General features: G+C 46.4%; 1 protein-coding gene across 2 annotated transcripts in view; it reads left to right on the top strand.

Moving 5' to 3' along the window:
- Positions 1 to 22,542, top strand: part of LOC138250305 (P2Y purinoceptor 8-like) — a 184,260-nt gene that overhangs the window by 13,330 nt on the left and 148,388 nt on the right. For both annotated transcript variants that reach the window (XM_069205056.1, XM_069205057.1), the window contains exon 2: positions 16,033 to 16,106. The gene's annotated coding sequence lies outside the window, so the exon portion shown is untranslated. The remainder of the gene's footprint in view (positions 1 to 16,032; positions 16,107 to 22,542) is intronic.

The raw sequence follows: 22,542 nt of genomic DNA on the forward strand, positions 1-22,542 counted from the left end.
ACACACACACACATAGACTTCCCCCTACTCCCTCCTCCCAGGCTGAATGGGACACTGGTCTGGAAATGATACAAGAAAAAACATGTCACCAAGCAGAGAAACCAAGAAGACAAGCCCAAATGTCAGCTTCCATGCCCTCATGCTGGATAGAGGCATATGCAGGGATAGGTAGGGAAAAGGAGTGCCAATGCATAATATAAAACCTACCAAATTTCTCTTGCTATTCTGCCTTGCCATGCTAGCTGTCTGCATATATCCCCATCATTTTCTAAAGGAGTCTGTCCTGTATTACCCTGTTTCACTGTGTGGATTTACGTAAGCCAACATATACAATGTCCCTGATTCTAGAGCTTTTAGATTCTGAAATTCTGTAAAATACGACTGCTCACTCTGCACTTACTCAATGGTGTCTAGAAGAACCTGCATAATATGATTTGAATGGAAATTTGTAAAGAGTAAACGTTCACCTTCAAACCGCTTCTTGGCGCTAGGGCACAGGTCAGAAAATCTTACAAGTAAAACTGAAGGAAAGAAAGACAATCCTGTCAAGGAAACTACAAATTAACAGAACAAAAATGTCTTTGTGGTCCTTCTGAAGACCAAGTAGTCCCTAGTCTGCAAAAGCAGCAATGGTAATTTATTCCACAACTTGTGGCCTAAGAGTCTGAAAGCCCTCAACTCACAGCTGATTTGGTTTATAGGTGGGAAATGGAAAAGAATCCAAGCCCCAGAATGTTGAGATCTTGATGTCTAATAATGGGGGTAAAGAGCAGCCAAACAATAAGGCCCTTGACTTTGGACTTTTGACTCAGGAGGAAGTGCAAAGCTCATGAGTCACTCGAAAAACAAACAAATTTCACCTGCTACATAACTGTGGAAACTGAAGAGTTCTGCTCTTGCTGTAGTTTGGCTAGGGCATCTAAGTTAAAGAGTATTACATTATTCTAATCTTGATGGACCTCATGATGACACAACCTTTGTGTGATGGTTTTGAGATGGAAAGGCACTATTTTTCTTCGTAATTGCAGCAAATAAAAGTAAGAGGTAGTCACCGCATTAATATGAACGTTGAAAAATAGATCTTCAGAAACATTTCCAAGGATTTCACCTTGGGCACTGGAGTCTGAGGGTCACCACTAATGATACCAGGGAAACCCTGCCTACTGAAGTTTGTATCCCAATAACAAGTAACTCTGTTTTGTTGGAGCTTAATACATGGAAAATATATCTTATCCAATGTGTGATGGCAATCATGGAGATGCAAGGATAACCATGGAGAATGTTGGTGCAGCTGGACAATCAGCTGGGTTTCATTAGCAAAAAGAGAGAGCAAAATAGCAAAAAGACTTAAAGCGAGGAGATCAAGGGCCAAATGTACTAACATTTCAGTTGCAGAAACCTTTCCCAAATTGTGCTCCAAAAGTTTGCAAATTTAATTAGATTTTGGGAAGCAACCTATGTACTAATAGGTCGGTTCACAAAGTAAGGATTCAGAGTGGGTCATGATTGCACCTACTTAATTAATGCACGAGGTAGGTCACAAATTGCAAATCATTTTTATTGCTATGGTCAACAGACCACTATGTCTGTGATTGCCTCTTGATTAAGTAAACTTTTTTTTTTAAAATGCAGCCCATTTTCCTTAACTGAAAAGGCACTTAGTTTAGAAACCTTTTTTTCAAAAAGTATTTTTAATTGAGTGTTTAAGGTGAGAGGCAAAGAGTTGGTGAAGGAGAGAGGTTCAACTCTGTGAGAAAGTGCAATATTATTAGGTGGGGCAGTGGTGAAACCTCACTCATTAATAATGTCACTGTTAGACTTGGCATCCTTGGCGTGGTCTTCCCTAACTTTTTTCCTCTGTTTCTCAGGTAGTTGATGTGTGCTGCACTCTGTTTTTGATACTCTAGGCACTTTAACTCTGCTATCCAGTGCTAAAGTGCAAGTGCTCCTATATCAAATTTATGTGCAATTGGCTTTACATGATTGGCATATTTGATTTACTAGTCACTCCCTAGTAAAGTGCACTAGAGGTGCCCAGGGCCGGTAAATCAAATGCTACTAGTGGGCCTGCACCACTGGTTGTGCCACCCACATAAGTATCCCTGTAAACATGGCTCAGACCTGCCACTGCAGTGTCTGTGTGTGCAGGTTTAATCTTCCAGTTCGACTTGGCAAGTGTACCCACTTGCCAGGCCTGATCCTTCCCTTTTCATACATGTAAGGCACCCGAGGTAGGCCCTAGGTAGCCCCAAGTGCAGGGTGCAGTGTATGTTACAGGTGGGACATGTACTGATGTGTTCTACATGTCCTAACAGTGAAATACTGCCAAATTCGGTTTTCACTGTTGCAAGGCTTATCTCTCCCATAGGTTACCATAGGGGCTGCCTTTAAATATTATTAAAGCACAAATTCCCTTTGGGAGCAGATAGAAATATGGAGTTTAGGGTCTCTGAACTCACAATTTTAAAATACATCTTTTAGTGAAGTTGGTTTTTAGATTGTGTGTTTATAAATGTCATTTTTAGAAGGAAGGCATTTTCTTGCTTAAACCATTCTGTGACTCTGCTTGTTTATGGATTTCCTGTCTGGACCAGTTTGACAGTTGGGCTGTTTGCATCTCTCTCTAGACAGTGACACAAAGGGAGCTGGGATGTAGCCTGCATATCCTGATGAGCTATCTGTGCTGGGAGGGAGGGGAGGAGTAGTCACTTACACCTGAAAGGGCTGTGCCTGCCCTCACACAATGCAGTCTCCAACCCCCTGGTGTGTGTCTGGTGCCTGGCCTGGGCAAGGCAGGATGTTAAAAACAACAGAGACTTCCATTTGAACTAGGCCTACTTCAAAGGCAGAAAGGAGTATAAGAAGAGGACCTAAAACCCCTGGAAATTAGATCACTTCTGGAATCAAGAGGAACTTCTGCCAAGGAGAAGAGCTGAGGAGAAGCCTTGCCCCTGCCTGTGACTGTGCTTTGTTGGGCTATCCTGCAGTTGCTGCTTTTGCCTGTAAAAGGGATCAAAGATTGGACTTTGTTGTGCATTCCTTCTTGAGAAGAATGTCCAAAGGCTTGAACTGAGCTTGCCTCCTGTTGTTGACGTCTCAGGGCCATCAAAGACTTCCCCTGCCAGCCCCTGGACTCTGCTGAGACTACTGCCCTGTCAAGTAGTGCCTTATCCAGTTCCTGGGCCCTTAAACGGTGGAATTGGCAGACAAGAACTGAAAATCCACGCACATACTGACTGCAGGGAAATTTTCAATGCACCCTTCGTGACGCGGCTGATAAATGACGTGCCGCTGACTTCGTGGATGAAATCAATGCTCTACCTGCATCACGGCTGGAAGATTGACGCAACGCAGCTGGAGAAATTACGTGCAACACCCTCTAACAGAGGCTGATAACTATGCAAACCCCTTGAAGCGCGGTCTTGTGATACCGTGCGACCGGATTTTCAATGCAACATTGCTGGGTGCAGAAAATCAATGCAAAACCTGCCCGGACCCGAGGTGCCCGTCCGGATCGATGCATCACTCTCTTGCGGTAGAGAATAAACAACACATGCCAACCCAACTAGAGGAGGAAAGACGCACGTTCTCGCTTGCGGGTGAGAAATTGACCCATCACTGGCCGCTTTCGATGCACACTTGCCCGTGCAGCTTTATTTTGACGCTACCCAGGTACTTTTATGAAATAACGGCGTTCTCACTGTTTTTCTAAGGATTAATACTCTTATTCTTTTAAAAATTCATATCTTGACTTGTGTATGTTGGACTTTTGTCATTGTGGTCTTGTTTTGTTTAGATAAACATTCCCTATGTTTCTAAACCATGTGTTGTGTTATTTTGTAGTGTTTTCATTGAGTTACTGTGTGTGTTGGTACAAATACTTTACACATTGCTTCTGAAGTTAAGCCTGTCTGCTCTTGCCAATCTACCTAGGGGGTGAGCGGGAGTTAACTATGGGTGATTCTCCTTTACCCTGATTAGAGTGAGGGTCCTTGCTTGGACAGGGGGTAACCTGGCTGCCAACCAAAGGTTCTCATTTCTAACAGTCACTATTCTGTGTCAAGCCCATTTAGGGTTCTTCAAATCAAACCTAAACTCAGTCCTATGTAGCTGTGGCACAGATTACTCTGGCTTAACTCAAAGGAAAATAAGTGTAAACCATTTAGCTGTACCAAAACAGTCAATAAGTAAGAAACGCTAGATAATAACAATATCATGCCAATTTATCAAAATAGTATATATTTGGAACCAGAGTTATGATTTTTGTACGTTTTTCAAAATTTACTCTAAAGAGTTTAAAAAGTTTGTAATACACTGCTTTTCACTCTTAGTGGTAGTCTAGTAGCCTCAACAGCAAGGGTCTGGGGCAAAGTCAACGTTTCAGGCCAACCACAATGGAATCTCTGGTTGTATGCGGGTGCCAGGTTAATGTCAGTCAAGATTTTAAGTTCACAGTTAAAAACTTTTCTGGGTCTTTTTTCATTGATGGGAAAGTTGCTGGGGATCTTCTGCAGTTGAGGCTGAAGCTAGACTCAACTTTTTTTTTTTTTTTTAACAATGAAACACAATCAATCATATTTCTGATTCATAAGAAATGGGCAGTTTACAATGAAACATTAAGAGAAAGAGAGAAGTCAAGGTTTCGGATTTAAGAGAAAAAAAGAAAAGAGAGGGAACTCAGAAATGTGCGGGAGGAAAAAGGGGGGGTGGAGAGGGGGAACGATAGGACGATGATGATACAAAGCCGCCTAGCATTGCAGTGGTAGGAATGTCACTTCTCACTGAAATGGGGCATAGGTCTGAGTCACACTGTAGTGTCAATGTACGTTAAAACGCCAATATAGGCCAAGTTCCTTCACGTCAGAGATCAGAATATCAGGGTTCCATGTGTTGAGACATCGCAATATCAAAATAGCAAAACAACTGGGAGCATTTGAACCTAGGCATTCACATGGACAGCGATTGGTGCCTTGTACTACAGCTGTGACTCAGAAAGCTGCGACTATGAGGGAGTCTTGCAAGGGAGGGCGTAGAGGGCTAATATCAAATCTTTAAAAGGGAAAGGGAAAGAAGAGAGAGAGAGAGAGGGAGGGGAGTGGGGGAAGGATATAGAAGTAATAGCAGAAGCAGGACAGCGGAGAATAGTGAGGTGGGAAGAGATATTAAACAGAAGGGGGGTGCGCCGTAGATGTCAGCGAATTCTGCAGAGAAAAGAGGACCGAGATGGGCGACTTCAATGTTAAAAGGGGGGGAGGGAGTGGTGGGGAGGCAAGAAAAGTAAGAGGGGGGGAGGCCGACATACAAGAGGGGGGATGGGAGTGGGGAGAGGGAGGGTGAGCATATCTAGGTGAAGCTTTCGTGCAGGAGAGAGAGAGGGGGTCTACAAGCAAAAGGATCAAGAGAGATTGAAATGAAGTAACCACGGCTTTAATTTGGACCAATGGTCTATGTCTGCTTATAGTTGGAATCTCAATGAGAAGCTGTTAGAGATGTGAAAGTCGAGGGGCGGTCTGCAGCGAGTAAGGGTGGTGTCGGGCAGCCTACGTCAGTCCTGCAGTAAGGAAGGGGGTCCACACCTGGTTAAATATCTGAGCCTGGTCCTGCAGATTATAGATGACTCTCTCATGCGTGGCTATGCAGGTCATAGCTACAATCCATTCCTCCGGTGCTGGGGAGGTCATCGATCGCCAATGGTGGAGAATACAAATTTTGCAGTAGCTAGCGCCGTATGTAACAGTCGTCTATGCGTTCTGGACAGGGCTGGGAGAAAGGTCACATCATGCAATATGATAAGAGTAGGGGGGGAGCGGTGATGAAAGCAGTATAGACTCAGCCAGAATGGAGCCCACCATGGCCCACAGAGGCCGGACCATCGGACAATCAATTGAAATATGTATCAGGTCACAGCACATCTCCGTACAATGCCAATACTTCGCATGTGGAAGAAGTCCCGTCCTGTGCAGCTTCGCTGGGGACCAATACCAGTCATGCAGCACCTTGAAGAGACAGAACTGTAAACGGGCCTCCCGGGTACCCCTGTCTAGGGCCTCTAGGATGTCCTCCCAGACCTCCAGATCAAACGTCCGCTGCAGGCGGTCCGGCCATTGCAAGCGTAGTTTGTCCAGAAGAGGCTGGCAGTATAACTGCCGGATGAGGACCTCGTAGAGGCCCTCCATGACGCCCCTATGCTGTCCCTATGTCTTCAGGTAAGTCACCACAGGCAAAGCCTGGAGCCCCCGTTGAATGGTGTCAGAACCCTGATGCAGGCAATGTTTGAGTTGTAAGTATCTCCACTCTTGCCGCGAAGATTGAACTCCTCCCGCAGCCTAGCGAAAGGTTTGAGCATGCCACCCTCTAGAACCTGAGCAAGATCATGATTACCAGCCCTGCTCCATTGTGGCCAGTTGAGCACCTCACCGCCTATCCGTAAACCATTGTTGTTCCATAAGGGGGCCTGGACGTGGAAGAGAGGGTGGACCCCGAGCAGGCGGTGGACCCTGCGCCAGGCCGCCAGGGTCGCCCTCAGGATCGGGTTTGCCGAGCTAGAAGATGAGAGGTCATCACGATAGAGCCCTCCAAGTCCTCCATCTGTGGAAAGCAACACCTTTTCCAGAACCACCCATTGAGGCTGGTCCGGCACTCCGGGCAGGGTGTGGACCAGTTGTGACAAATGTAGTGCAAGTGCATAATGTTCCACTGAGGGGAGTCCCGGAGCTTGGTGGGTGCCAGGCGTGGCCGCATGGAGCCCCACACGAAGTCTCTGATGAGAGTGTAAATGCTCTGCAGAGTAGAGAGAGGCACTTGTAAGGGTAAGAGCCCCAAGACATAGGTGAAACGAGGCACTGTGACTATCCTGACCACCTGTACCTTGCCCCACATGGAGAGGCCCAGATGGTTCCATTTTGCAAAATCAAGTTTCATTTGCGCGATAAGGGGGTCTAGATAGTCTGCCACCATGTGCACCAAGCCTTGATTGACCAACACCCCCAGTTATTTGAGGCGTCTCGGAGTCCATTGAAATGGGAAGCCGAGGAGTGTTGCTTTTGTGGTCACACGTGAAAGAGGAAGCGCCTCGCTCTTGTCCCAGTTAATACAGTAGCCAGAGATGGGCGCAAATCCATCAATGATCTCCAGTAAGGCCGGCAGAGATCACTCGAAGTCCGTTAGGATTAGAAGAACATCATTGGCATATAGGTACACTTTGGAAATGCCATCCGGCAGAGTGAGGCCTGTTATTGATGGGGAGGAGCTGATGGCTGCAGAAGGGGTTCCATCGCCAGGAGGAACAAAAGGGCAAGAGAGGGCATCCCTGTCGCGTCCCTCTGCAGATGGGAAAGAGGTCAGAGAGGTAGCCTCCACAGTTAACTCGTGCCATAGGTTGATCATGCAGCAGTCGTATCATAGAGATAAATCAGTCTCCCAAACCAAATCTTTCCAGCATCGCAAACAGATAGGGCCACTCTATACAATCGAACGCCTTCTCAGCTTCCAGATACAGGGCCAGCGCAGTCTCCGGCAGATCCCTGGAGGCCCATAGGGTATGACACAGAGTACGCAGGTGATTCCGGGAGGTGCGGCCCGGTACAAACCCCACTTGAGTGTGATGGATCAGGGACGGTATGACTTTACTTAGCCTATTTGCAAAGATACTAGCTAGGATTTTGATATCACCGTTTAAGAGAGAGATGGGCCTGTAACTGCTGCACAGTAGGTGGTCCCTCCCAGGTTTTGGTATAATCGCTATTGTGGCGTTGTTGGAGATGGCTCCTAGAGCTTTCGTCTTGTAGGCTTCTCTCAGGGCCACATGCATTATGTCAACCCCCTGTTCCCCCACCTATTTGTAAAATTCCGCCGGGAACCCATCCACCCCGGGTGACTTGTGGTAAGGTAAATCGGAGATGACTCTCTCGCTGGTTTCCCCATCCAGGAGACTGCGCCCGTCATCTGACAGAGAGGGTAGGTCAAGATCAGCAAGAAAAGCCGCAATCTGAACAGGGCTAGACGTTGTCTCCGGTGTATAAAGGTGCCGGTAGGAGGACACAAACTCATTTGCTATCGCCTGTGGGTGGGTAAGCACGTCACCTGAGGGTGTACGAATGGCTGGGATAGCGAGAGCAGCCATCCTCCGACAAAGCTGAGCTGCAAGCAGCCAGCCGGCTTTATCGTCTTGTTCATAGTGCCTCCCCTGTAGACGCTGTAGGACGTACTCGGCCTGGGGGGTGTATAACTCATTAAGAGCCATTCGGGCGTGTTCTAGACACCGACGGCGGATGTCAAGTTCCAAAGCCGCCTGTCGCTCTTTCCTTTCTTTATTTGCTAACGCCACGTCTCGCATGAGCTGCCCCCGAATCGTTGCCTTGGCTGCAGCCCACATGGTTGCTCTGCATTCAACAGTGCCCAAGTTGTCTTGGGCAAAGGTGGAGGCATGACCTCTCAGCTGTGTCTTGCCCTGGGGGGAACGATACCGGTGAACGGCAAATCTTCGTGCTTTGCGGCCCGGGGATACCAGGCCCGTCTGGACAGCAACGATGATTGGGGAGTGGTCCGTGAGACCACATTCAAGTATGCAGGCGTCGTGGGCATGGGCCACCATGTTATGGGACATAAGGAAGTAATCGAGGCGAGATTGGGTGCCATGCACCGGTGACAGAAAGGTGTACTCTATGTCAAACGGATGGGTCAGCCTCCAATGATCCACCAGGCCGTTGTCCGATAATATATCGGACTGTAGGGCTGTGTTGGCATTGTTACTAATGTCCAAGGGTCTCGTCCTGTCTAATACTGCGTCTCTGGCTAGCTTCCAGTCGCCCCCATCACATAGCAGGTCGCCCCTATCTCCGTCAAGAGGCGGTTGATTTGCAGGAAGAAAAGGCGCTTTGAGCCGATTGGCGTGTAAACAGAGCTCACGCACAGTGAGGAGGTGCCTATCTTTAACTTAGCAAACACATAGCGCCCCTCTGGCTCAGTCCATGATTTAATAACTGCGAGGGGGAGGGTTTTGTGCAGCAATAGTGCCACTCCGCATTTCCGGGGGCGCTACCCATATCGGGTGAGGTTGGGCTGCAGCTGAACATTGTTGTGCCCACTGAGTCCCTGTGTAGTTTGCTAGACTCCGCTCTGTCTAAGTGTGTCTCCTGAAGTAAAGCTATATCAGCCTGTTTAGAGTTAAGGTAGGACAGGACCTTTTTTTGTTTTATAAAATGGGTAAGACCGTTTACATTCCAAGATATAATCCGCAATGGTACTGAAGGGGATGGGTTAAGGCCTACCATCACAGAGCCCTAGTGGAGAAGACGGAAAAGAGTTGGGATGATGGAGGAGAGAAACTAAGAGCCAGGAAAAAGGGGGGGTGGAGACACAAGGAATAGGCCAACGGGGGAGGATAGGGAGAGCTTGGTGTTGTCCTCAGAAGCAGAGAGAATGGAAGACAAAGTAAGAAAGAGGGAGAAAGAGAAGAGAAGGAGATAAGAGAAAAGAAAAGGAAAGGAAAGAAAATGAAATGAAAGACGAGAGAGGAGAGGGGAGAAAAGAGGGAGGAGGGGAGAGAGAGAGAGAAAGAAAAGGGGAGAAGGAAAAAGAAGGAGATAGAGAGAAAGAGAAAGAAGGAAAAAAGAAACAAAAGATACAAAGAGATCGGAACAAAAGTCCAGACGATCCCGATCTATAACCTGCGGGTCTAAACCTAGGCCTATAGAGCTCAGTCGACCGACCAGCAGGCCCTAGACCGGGGAAGGCGGCGCACGCGGGGCACCCCAGCCCCACAGTCCCATTCCCCCCATCAGGGCGCAGGTATAAGCATCAGGGAAAGGGGGGAGGGGGCAGCGCGAGAGCATGCAGCAGACGCGCGTGAGAGCTTGCAACAGGAACCAGAGCAGTGCCGTATCAAGGGGGGGTAGAGGGGAGGGAGGTAGGGCGTGTGTGGGGGGAAAAATGGGAGAATTGCCGCAAGGTTCAGCAGGAAGGAGATCACACTGTGGTCATAACGAGGGAGATGGAACCACAAGGGCGACGCAAGTATAGGATGCCTGTAAGCAGTGAAGGTGGGGGGAGGGATGTAGGGAGAAGTAAAGCTGAGTCGTACCAAGAAACTGTTATAGCGTACTGTAGCACACATTTAACATTGAAAAGCAGTAAAACTTAAGACATATTGCTAACAAGCAGGATCAAGAAAACAACACTAAAGCAGTACCAAGTGCACTTGAACAGGCAAAATGAGGGCTAGACAACTGATAAGATTGCCGTATAACCTGCGGAAATATTGGCCCCTAATAAACAAAGTGTCTGTGAAATTATTAAGTCAGCTACTCATCTCTCCGCTCCGTCGTCCCCGCAGTAGGGCCTCTGCAGCTTCTCACAGGACCTTGAGTCCGTCGATGGCGGGGCTCCTTTAGGACACTGCATTTCCTTACCCTCAAATGGAGGTCAGAGTGGGTTTCAGAGGGGAACAAGACTTGTCCCTGTCAGCGATCTGCGTGTGCATCGCCACCGCCTGCAGCACCTGAACCCTGTCACTGTGGCTCTTCGTGAGCCTCTCCAGGTCTCTCCCCTTAGGGTGGGAGTCCGCAGTGGTCCGTCCCACAACCTCAGGAGCGGGAGTTGAAAGGGCGACACTCGAGAGCGGTCCCAGCATGTCTGGATGGATCGGAGTCATGTGTCTATGGACTGGGTCTGGTTCTGAAGCCCCTCCAGGAATACTCGCAGGTCCTCCAGGTCGTAGAAGTCCCTCGACTCCCCATTTTTGATGATCCACATCCTGGCCAGCTCAAACAAGCTTTATTTCACATCCAGCTGGTGAAGGCGAGGTCGGGGAGACAAGAATGCTCTCCTGTGTTCGCTGGTCTCTTTGGAAAAGTCGGCCGTTAGTCTAACCTCCAGAGCATCCGACCGGAATGGACCGTGCGCTCGGGCCGCCTGCAATAGTTGACGAGTCTGCACATGCTGCAACAGACAAGCTGTGATTAGGGAGGGTCACAAGTTATACCAGTAAGCTTGGGTAGGGTCTCCCGTAAGTAAGAGTGTATGTCCGCACCTTTGATGTTTTCCAGGAACCAAAGAAAGCAAACGTTATTTCTGCGGCTCCTATCCTCTAGGTCGATCAGTTTGCTACAGAGGTATAAGAGTTCTTGGTCTCTGTCTACACAGGAGGCAATGTGTGTTTTCACTCACGTTACTTGCTGGTCCAATCCCGTAACTTGTGCCTGAAAGCCTGCTATATCCAGGCGCATGGATTTCGTCTCTGCCGTCAGCGCAGCAACGGCACTGTCCATGCCTTCCAGCTTACGGCCCCCGCCGAAATCTCCTGCAGGATGCAGTCCATGGTCGCGCCCTGTGTGGCGTCCGCCATACTACTGGGTATAGTGAGTGGGTGCTCCTCTGCGGGCGGGACACCCTGGTGGTGCAAAGCTTCCGAAAAGAGTAGGTCCCAGGATGGCTTACCCGGTTGTTTACTCACCGTCTTACCGCTGGGCATCCCAGGCTCCCCAGTATAGGTAGGGACCGGAAAAGCGTTGATCCACTGTGCGGCAGATGCAGGGGCAGGCGGGTGATGCAACAGAGGAAGAAGGGGGAGGGAGGGAGGGAGATGGGTCGCCTCCCGAGTTGCAGATCCCGGCAGAGACCAAAAAGCAGCCACTTCAGTAATTGAAGATCAGAGGACCAAAGTTAGAGGTTAGGAGTCAAAATCCCAAAGCTGTGTGGGAGGCGGTAGGCCCAGTCACTTATGGCCGACCATGAGTAGAAATGGTAGACCAGAGAGCCCTCTGTTAGGCCAGTGCCGGTGAGACTCATCCAGTATTGCCAGCGTGCCAGCTCGATGGCCCAGGGTGACACGGGCAGTGCGGGGGCCCCCCAGTGCTGCAGACAGCGCCACTAGGGATCTCCTCCTGTCAGTAAAATTAGGGTTCCACCCCTGCAGTGACCATAAGGCGTAGTGTAGAGTATCTTGCCATTACCAAAAGTACCAAAAGTACAGAGGCCCACTGCATGGACTCTCTGGGCTCCACTCCGCCATGTGCCTCTCTGCACTTTGCAAAATGCAGCCTCTCCAGTCTTGCCGCAAGCTCCCGCCACCACTACCGCCAGCTAAGGGGGGGGCCAGCAGCGCCGCTCCGCCACGCTCCTGGAACCTGTAGTGGCCAGTGCCTTGTGCCAGTAGGTTGTGCCGCTGCGCCGATTCGCACTCCGGGGGAGCTGCCTGGGTGGGCAGGGGGTCAGAGGCGACGGTGGCATGGGGGCAAGTCAAGCCACTGCCCTCCTATTCCTCTGCAAGGTCCCAATTACCAAGTCACCGAAAACGGGGCTCTAGATGCTGCTCCGGGCATCCCCTGCACCTCCGCGGGGGGAGATGGTAGTGCAGTAGGAGGGTAGGGCGGGCAAAGGCACTCGAATGGGCGAGGGCGTTTCCACAGGCTAAGCCCTCGCTCACCCGTCGAGTCCGCCGCCCTCGCCAGCGCCATCTGTCAGGGCGTTCGAAGGCCTCGGGGAGGCGTTTGCTCCGAGCCAGGCCTCCAGATCACGCAAGACCGCAGCTCATCAGCCCCTTGTAGACCGCCAGGCCGTTGCGGCTCCCACGGGCCTCCCAGATGAAAGCGGGAGTCGCCTACAAGTGTTTTTAGGAAAGAGGGGAGCCCTCGGATATCAGTGGCCCCCAGTACTCATCCCGTGGTTCATGGGGGCATCCGGCGTACCCCAGCGCTGCCGCCCCTGGTCGAAGGCGCGCAGCTCCACGGGGCTCGGCACTCCCCCTAGACTCAACCTTAACATAAAGGCAAAGTCCAATGGTCTGGTGAAGTCTTGGTTCTCAATGGTGTTGGAGACTACCCACAAACTGGAATATAGCAGTAGTCTATAAGCCTTGGCCTCTGTGTCCAAAAAAAAAAAACTTTATCTTTTCCTCTTGGCTTGCAAGTTACAGTTCTGTGGAGAGAAAGAGTACACTCTAGCATCAGCCAAGGGACCGGGGGCACTGAGGCATTCCTTGGGGCTAAAATGTGATCTCACAGCTTCACCAGTGGAGTCCATTCAGGTTCCTTAGCTACTTTGCTTCTGGGCACTTTGCAGGTGCAGGACTCTTGAGCTTTTATGCCCCCAAAGCTTAATAGGAGGTTAGCCAACTATCCCTTGGAGTCTACTCACTAGTCCTTAGCACAAGTGAGAGCAGGTCTTGCCCTTGGGGTCTCACACAGCAGGTTTAACAACATGAGCAGCCCTTCTCTTTCTTAAGTCATGTCCTGGGTCAGTAGGTGCAGCAGGGGCAGTTTTACTGGGTGCTGCCTTTGTTTTTGAGGTCCACAGCATTGGTAGGTGCAGTCCACCTTCTGATCTTTTTTCATCCTGCAGTGTTATGAAACTGGTAGCTAGGAGTACTACTTTTATGCCAATTTCAAACTTGTGGGTTGGGAGGATTCCCTAGCCAAGGGGGCTACAAGTCCCAAGGGTACCCCTACCCAACCTTTTATAATTTCTTGTGGGGCTGGCATTCAACAGTCCCTTAATGCATCACAATGCCCAAATCCACAGTGTGGACCTTAGGGTACCTTGGATCAGATGCTTGGGCACAACCAGTTCTGCAACAGATGCCAGCCTGTATATCTAAACAAAGGAGCGAACAATCTAAGATGTGACTCACATTTTCATCTCAGAGGATATAATACCTTTTAATATGGGTCATCTCTGGCTGTTGCCCTTTGTCCAATCTTTTAGGAGGAAGTCGCACCTCCTCCCTCAAGAAGACCCTTTGTTCCCCTTCCTTAGAGCTCTTCGCACCTTCAAGTAAGAGGGCAGCAGACTTGGGTAACAGTTGCTGCCATAAATTAGCAACGGCTACCAGAAGCTTGGGACAAGAAAGTGATGACTTTCCAAGGTCACCTTTGCATTTAAAGTTACTTCTAATAACACTTCAGCATTAAGACAGATTTAATTGAACGGTGAATTTGATACCTTGGAGTACTACATTTAGTGGTCCCAAATGGAAGAAAGCACTTAGCACCTGGGCTAGTTTAACTCTATGTTAGTCAATGGGACAACCAGCGTTGCTACACTGAAAACAATAATTTTGAGCTGTCACTGCCAGGACATTTCAAATATGAATAAAACATGGACTTCTTTTCAATATTTAGCACTCTGCCTTGTGGGCTATTAATGCCTTCCCCAGGGATGACTAATAAATATTAAAAAAGGAAGGTTTTAACTTGGCAAAAGGCATGGGGACAGTAGTCCCCTGGGAATGGCCATTGGGCAAGGGGGCATGACTCCTGTATTTGCTAAGACAGGAGTCATTTTAAGTTGGTTGTGCGTCAAAAAATGGTGCAAGTCCGGTTTGAGGCATGATTTTTGCCTGTAACCTGACTTGCACCATTTTTTGACGCACAACCCCCATTCTCCCCTACGCCGGTGCTGCCTGGTTTGAGTAAATTTTTTTTACTCTGACCAGTCCGCATCGCCAGCTAATGTCATTCCTTAAATAAGGCGCCTGTATGCCGCGTAGGAATGGCGTTAGCTGGCGGTAAAACTTTTTACGCAAACCAGCGCAGGTGCTGGTTTGCATCAAAAAGTATAAATATGGGCCTTAGTGTGCAGCATGGCTAAAAAAATCAGCCATTTCAGTGAGGACCTGGTGCTTCTCAAGCTGTTTCCGGGTTTGGGGGACATTATGAGCTTCTTCTGTCAGAAAAAGTTCTGGCATCGTGCTGTCACACTGTACTCTGAGTGCTTTTGGCCTCACAGCAATATTTACCCATGACAAGTGGTACTGTACCTTCTGCTGTTGACTCTACAGGGATATCTAGTCACAGCCATTGGTACTGCACATTCTGCTGTTGACGCTACAGGGACATGTAGCCACGACCAGTGGCACTGCACCCTTGTGCCACTGATTCTACAGTTAAATAATATTTGAAAGGCCTGCGAGGCCTGAAAGTATGTAACACACTATGGGGCAGATTTAAGAAAAGTGGTGCTGCACCCAGTGCTTCGCAACTTTCCTTGCACCCCTTAGCACCCCCCTACCACCACCATGTGTGTGCCGTATTTAAAATAGGGCACACCATGGCGCAGGGTAGGGGGCAATAGCATCAGAATTTTTTATACTATTGATGTACTGTTCAGAGTTACCACCAAAATGTTGTTGTCAAGCCTCACAGTACATGGGGACCCATTGTAACCGGTGGTGTGCCACCTTTTAACTCCTGTTCTGAGCAGGTGATAAAAATGCCAGAAAAAAGGGGGCAAAGAAATCTTTTAGATTTCTTTGCAACATTTGTTCGGCCACCCTAACAGGAGAACGCCTCCATTACATACATTATGCCTGGCACGGGATACAAGTGGCGCAATACATACATTGCGCCACTTTGTAAGTATGATGCTGCGTTTTTGCCATAATATCACCACATTAGCCTAAAAAAATGATGCTGCGGTGGCGCTATATGGTGCAAGGGACTCTGAAATCTACCCCTATGCTCTCAAATGCCTGATTATATGGTTACACTGCAATGTTCTTTGTCATTGTTTTTCATTCCCTCTAGGAGCTGACTATATGGTTACATAGCCATGTTTCTTCCAAATGCTATTTTTACTGTGGTACTCTGTAAAGGCTGTTCGGACCATTACAGTCTAATGCCAAGTCTATGAAGGAATGCACAAAGGCAGTTTATTTTTGATAAAGGTTTAATGTGCTTAATGGCTAAATATTTATAAGGCCCCAAAGGTGAGATTATCATTATCATTTACAACTCCAAGCACTTTATCTCTTATTAACTGTTTGTGGGTCTGGTTGATGGTCTGGTGAGTAGTTTTTCACTGTTGTTTTTAGTTGCTATTACCACAAACATTGCCTGCGGCAGACACAAATGCATGCAGTCTAGCATACTTAGTAAGACACATATATAACATGTGTTTACAAGTTCAAAAGGGACCCAATGTACAAATGTAGATTCAATTTGTAACTATCTGATTTACTAAAGGACGCAATTTTGTTTTGGAACCCGACCTCTTTTCTGTCATACTCTGAGCCTGGCCTTTTCTCTGTATCCCTAGGATGCCTGGGTTTCTTGTTGCAAACAGGCTATGCAGCTGATGTCAGTGGGTGCATGATACAAGACAACTTCAAGGTAAAAGCAAAACTCTGATGCACATCACAAGTGCGGACAGCACCTGGGGTCAACTTTCAAAATCCGCTGGGAATGCACCATTTAGAGTGGAGGAGAAAGGGGGAGAGAGGACTAGCAAGGGAGGACGGAGCCCTGTTTCCCACTAGGGAGCTACCTATGAGGGAAGGTTGTGTTGTTTATTTAATTTGTTGTGTTTGGATGTACACAAGGGCCTTCTAGGAATGTTATTTTTCTCTCTGTATCACCTCTATTTCTGTATCTCAACCTCTTTCCATCGCTCTGCCAACTTGTACCTCTGATTGTCTCTTTCTACCAAGTGTCATTTTCAACATTTCGGGACCCCAGCAAGACAGGTTGCAGTTGTTTTTGAGTTATTTACTGCTTGCTTCAACATTGATTGGCACCCAAAGTTCTTGCATTAACAGGATATGGGTAATACAATTCAGTGCGGTTGCAAAAAGGGGACCTCAAAAATGCCCTTCCGGATTTCCCTAAAACTCCTTAAATTTGATATACGAGGCAATTTACATGAAGGACATTCAGATGGTTAGAGAAAAAACACAGCGTTGTTCTCTGGAAATTGCAACGTACCAGTTATTGGTGGTACCTTGCTTATTATTTGCAGTGCTCACATTTAATTGGGATTACTTAAATCTGCCTCTGCTCCTTATTTCCCTCTCTGGACAAGAGCCTGTACTTCGCAACTCCCATTTCGAGTGCAATGAGCATGTAAAGTTGATGTATTTGGGAGTTGTACCTCGCGTTGTAATCAAGAGGCTCAGAGAAACTGAAGGTGGAGGGAAGGAAGGTGTGGCAACTGTCTTCCGACCACCAAATCGGGTGTGTTTTTACAGTTGCATTCGCTGTTGGTGACTGAGGCAACGAGTTGGGTGCTGCGGGAACTTTTGTGGTTGGCAACTCCCATCCTGTCGGAGCATCAGTGCACGTGTTTTAGCTTGCAAGACAAGTTCCTTACACCAGTCTTTACATACGAGAGTAATTCAAATAAAACACAGCTTAAAGCATAAGAGTTGGCCATGTAAGCAAATCGTGCGGGCAAGATATTTCACAATGGCGTTTCAACACCAGGCTTACATTAATTTCGTAACTTGAAAATGTGAATTTTCAAGGGTATTTCAATATGTTTGAAGCAATAGATGAGGTCCATGTCAGTTTGTGTACAATGATAATAGAAGAGGTGAGAGAGCGTGTGGGCTAACACCAGGGGCCTGATTACGACCGTGGCGGATGGGATACTCCACCACAAAAGAATATCTGTCACGTTTGCGCATGGGCGTAGGAACTGTGGGGGGCGCAGGGGATTTATCCCCCCCAGATTTTGGGGGTGACAGGACATGGGGAACAAGAGTGAGGGGGATACGGGGACAAACAACTTTGAAGTTTAGAACGAGATAACGATGCAGTCCCTGTTTCAACCTCATTCGTTTTTCAGTGCATTAAAACATGAGAACTGAAAACGAATTAAGTTTTCAACTGGCTGCTGACTCTTGTCTGAATCAAAGCTCGCGACCCCCATTGCCCGGGCTGCTGCAGCCTACTCTAACAGCAAAGATTCTTTATCTGATCTGTGAACAGGACTCGAGAACTTCACAGGTCGTCAAAGGCCTTTCAAATGTAGAGAAGGCTTTGTTTTTTAGGGTCGAGCCTGCGTTGCATGCGCTCGCGCATGCGTATCGCAGCAAGACGCTTTTGTATTTAGAAAAGGTCTCGGAGCCCTGTCAACTTCAGGTCAGTATTTTTTATTGGTTCGTGGGCTTGGCTAATAAAATCTGCTTGCTTTCATTAGACGAAGGAAAGCATACGTCATGCCTTTTCCGGTGGCTAGCCCTCCTCGAGCGCAGCGACCAAGCACAGAAAACATGCGAGGCTCGCCGTTTTCCATCGGGCTCGTGGACTTCTTTTTCTCTAATTTACAAGCGCGATCTCGCTTGGCAGAAGTCGAGCGCTTTACATAGTTAATTTAACTTTTTCGGGTTGTGTACACAAATGCACTTTTACCCGATAGGTGAAAAGTCAGGTTAGGAGTTTACAACGCGATCAGCTCTAACATGAGCAAACGCGAGACCCGTTGCATTGTAAATGCTTGTTTAAATTGCTTCTTTTGCCCCCTGCAGTATTTTTGTATCTTCAACCCTCTTGCAAGGTGTCATTTAAGGAGTTGGTGGGGACAGATAAACAGGGATGAATAACCCCATTATCATATCTCTTCCTATTGACAAATACACTGCAGTAGTAACTTGTCACGCTAAACTACTACAAAGGAGAGGTTAAGAAAGTTTCCTTTAAAATATAAATGAGCAACACAGTTACACTGTATTATTATATTGGTATTTCTATAGAGCTTTCCTATTCCTTTTGAATCCCAAGGTGCTGTAGCATACGTTTTTGATAGAATATAAATGTCAATGTCTTTTTTGTTTTCTTAGCACCTTGAAACCATTAATAATGTAAGACACTATTTAATTATAATCTTTAATGAAAGAAGTAATATTTTGTCATCAGGTTCAAAACCTCATTTTATTTAATGGTGCAGCCCCTGATGTCCTTCCACTCTTCTTTTTCCAGGTAATTGTTGCATTTAGCAAACTATAGTATGAGTACTAGAAGCCCTGTTGCGCTGTAAAGTGAATTTCGTAGTTTCCTTCTACGGATGATGCTTTGAGAGGGATTTGATGAACCTATGGGCTTTTTAGAATGTAACACTGGTTTCGCACCTCTGAAGTTTGGTACCTTTCATCTCATACCAAAGCAGTCCAAACATAGGCCAGAAGGCAACCATACACTTCCATCCATATATTAGAATCAGTTGAGAGCAACCTATCCTTTTCACCTCACATTCTTGCATAAGAGCAGAGAAACCACAAGGTAGGACCACAAAACCACAAATAACATATATGCAAACTTTGGGCATTAAGGCTGTACTTATGAGGTGAAACCTTTGCCCATACAGTATTAGGATTGTAAAAATGGCATTATAATGAAGTAATACAATCTCAAAAAGTGTTACATTATTCAGCACAATTTGCTTTTAATTGCTGCATGATTTCAATGCGGTCTCAAAATTTGGTACTCCCTAATCTGTGGGTAATCCGTTGTTCTGAAAGTAAACCTCAGCCGGTTAATATGGAGGTGAGTGAGCCAACAAATTAACAGGGAGAGGCAAAGCCAAGCCAACGGTCTGGCTCACTTCTCAGGGCCCGGGAATGAGCCGAGCCACGAAAATATTTGGTATGTATATCATAAAACAAACATCGCATTAAATATGATAAAGTTGCTTCAAAATTGTTTATTTCTTTAAGATGATGCTTTGTCAATAACAGGGAGCATTTTAGCACTCTACCGGGAAGTACTAGTTAAAAATGATAGTTTTCTACCACTGAACTCACATAGTTGAATGTGCTCTCATTGGCGATAATAAAGAAAAAATTGTTTTGGTAAAATTAAATATTTGCCCAAAAATCACACAATTTAACCGGGGTAGCTGTGATTAATTCAACTTTTCTGGTTTCACTTTGAGCAAATCAGCCACTAAATGGGTGGTTATTTGATCATCCTTATGTTTAAGCTTTATTCACACCTCTTAGTGTGCATTTCTGCAGTTTTTTGCAATATAGCACAAACTCAACCTGAGGTATTGGTGTGCTTTATATGAGCACCATTTACATTCTTGAAGATCACATGCTTTGTTTACTGGCATGGGGAGTTTAAGTGATTGGCCCAGCATCACAGGATGTTGAGCCAATGCAAGACTTGAATCTTGTTCCCCAGTTCCACATTCAACAGCTCTGACTATAACACCACTTCCTGGGTAGAGGTAAGGGGCAGGCAGTAGTCAATACTCAGCTCGTTATGGGCTTGAGGTCCTAGCAGGACCTGGAACTGAGCCAGGCTTCCAGCTTGAGGCTCGCTTTAGCATTCCATGGCTTGCCCACCTCTAATTTCCATATAACCATCCATTGTTTTTTGGGACAAAGCCTTATTTACTTAAAAACAAAAACAAAAGAGGTAGATAGGACTTTGTGCCAAAAATGTACACCTCCTCGAGGCAGGCATAAAGAACGAGTAGAGTTTTATTTTCCCTAAACTTTTGAAACTTTATATATCTTCAGCACTTAACAGAATATATTGAGTGATCAAAATAATATACCATGTTAAAGTACATATTTGTACAAAAGTGTACCTTTACACTACAAAAACCTGTGCTTGACATCAAATACACACTCCTGTACACTAAAGTGCATGACTGTGTGCGCTGGCACAAGGCAGACAGATATGCGCCACAGGGAGAGAGGTAAAACTGGCATCATATCTTAGTGGATATGGTGCTTTTCTAGTCTCGCCTATTGATGCAGGAAAGCATCTTTGGTTACTGTGCTATGTCGCATCAAAAGTTACAGATTTGCCCCTCAATGTTTAATTGCTTACAGTGCTTTCCAAAAATTATTCTTTTAGCATAGCAAATTCAGATTTTACCTAGTGCAAACCTTTCCTGGACTGGTAATAATCTTAGAGCGCCTTTCAAAAAAGAATAACTCTCTGACACTATGAAGCTTCAAATGATTCTATGAATTAAAGCCTGTATGCTCCAGGAGAACTTAGATTTGCTTATTAACGAAGCCTCACCCACACTCATCTCGTTTGGCATATTTTACTATTCTGAATTTCTGTGAGCAGCTCACAAGTCAATGCCATATTTCTCATTGTTTCAAGCTTGTCATGATATATAGTAAACTGTGTCTCATACAGCAAGTGTTGTTTGTATGACCGGTCTCTCTCTTAGACACACTGCATCTCGTTTTTGCAAGCATATTTCATTAACACACACACACACACACACACACACTCTGCATCTTGTTTTTAAAGGCATTTTACATACTAGGTTTTATGTATCTCTTTCTTTTAGATCAGATGTTTCACATCTGTAAAGCATGTATCTCCAATACACACAGACTGTGCATCTCATTTTGAGAGCATCTCATAAATAATGCATATTTCATGTCAAGTTTATCTGCATCTTCAGCTTTTCAGTTTGTGACCAGTCTACACTTGTTGCATCCATCTGCACTAATTCTTCTAAGCGAGTTAGACAGGAAAAACTTTAACGTTTTTTTGTTGTGTTTTATCTTTTGTGCTGCATTGAGTGCATACAGTGCCTCGAAATCCACCTTGCGGACACAGGAGAGCAAGCAATACACTTCAGCTGTCTGTGGTTGTATCCTCACTCCCCCATGCAATTCTAAAGCAAATGGCAGCAGAATTAAAAGTTGAAAATATGATTGATCATGAACACACCATTGTTTAGTGGGGAGGCTGGGAATAATAATCAATTTTCCTGGTTCTACATTCCTCACAGCACTGCAGTTATTGCGAGGTAGATCCTGAGGAAAAGTCCCAGAGATTGCTCTTGTCGACGAATGCCGCTGTTGGGAGTCTTTTGCAGATTTTAATGCAGTGCTTCTCACATAATACTTTTATTAAAAAAGGAGAAGCTGGGTTTTAAAGTCTTATAGTTATTTGGCTTAAACACACAGGACCACATTTGATGGAGTGGTGCTGTCTGCTAATGCTATTGAATTGCTAACTGAAGGTCTGGTCAAGGATATTTTAATAGCATTGTTTCTAGTGTTTTCATTCCCTGGCATGCCTCTTCTAGAGACCTGGGATAGTAGGTGATTATTGAAGGATGGATACTGTAAGAAATTGGGTTTTTGATTAAGTGGGGTAAAAACGTTTCTCAAGCAACAACCACAGTCTTGGTCAGGGTGAACCTAAAAGTCACTAAACTAAACTGAGCTTAACCTTCTGGTAGCTTTTCATTCAAACTGTAATAAAGTGAAAACACAACACAAGACAAACCCCATACCAATTTAGAAAACAAAGTAACATGTAATACATGAATTGAGACAAAAAGGACAAAAATCCTATCAGTAGAACTAGATATATGCAATTATAAATATTTAAGTAAACATAGCACCAAGATCCAGGAAGCTCTAACTGTGGCTATTTGGTTGGTAGACCGGAAAAAAGTCATACTTTCAGATTGAATAAGATGGAGTGGGGGACAGATACAGGGACACAGTTAGTTCTGCTTAAAAAAAGGTTACCTCCTCAAAGTCATGCACGCAGAGTTCAAAGAATCAGGATTTCACAGGAGGAGCGCAACTAATGCCAGCCAATGGTCCAGGGCCTGGGGTGGGCACCTTTTGGAGATCAGGAACACATTTCAGCAGAGACCAGCTGGGCTCAGGCAGGTCCAGTTGCAGGTCCAGGAAGAGCCAGTTGCAGTTGGTCATTTCAGCGAGTGCAGTGAGGCCCCAGGAGTGTGTTGTGTCCTTGTAAACCATGAAAGGTGGTCAGCCATCTGACCATTAGAGTCACTCTGGTATTCCTGGGTTCAAAGAGATGGTCCTCTTTC

This window comes from Pleurodeles waltl, chromosome 8 (assembly GCF_031143425.1).
Source record: "Pleurodeles waltl isolate 20211129_DDA chromosome 8, aPleWal1.hap1.20221129, whole genome shotgun sequence".
NCBI lineage: Eukaryota > Metazoa > Chordata > Amphibia > Caudata > Salamandridae > Pleurodeles > Pleurodeles waltl.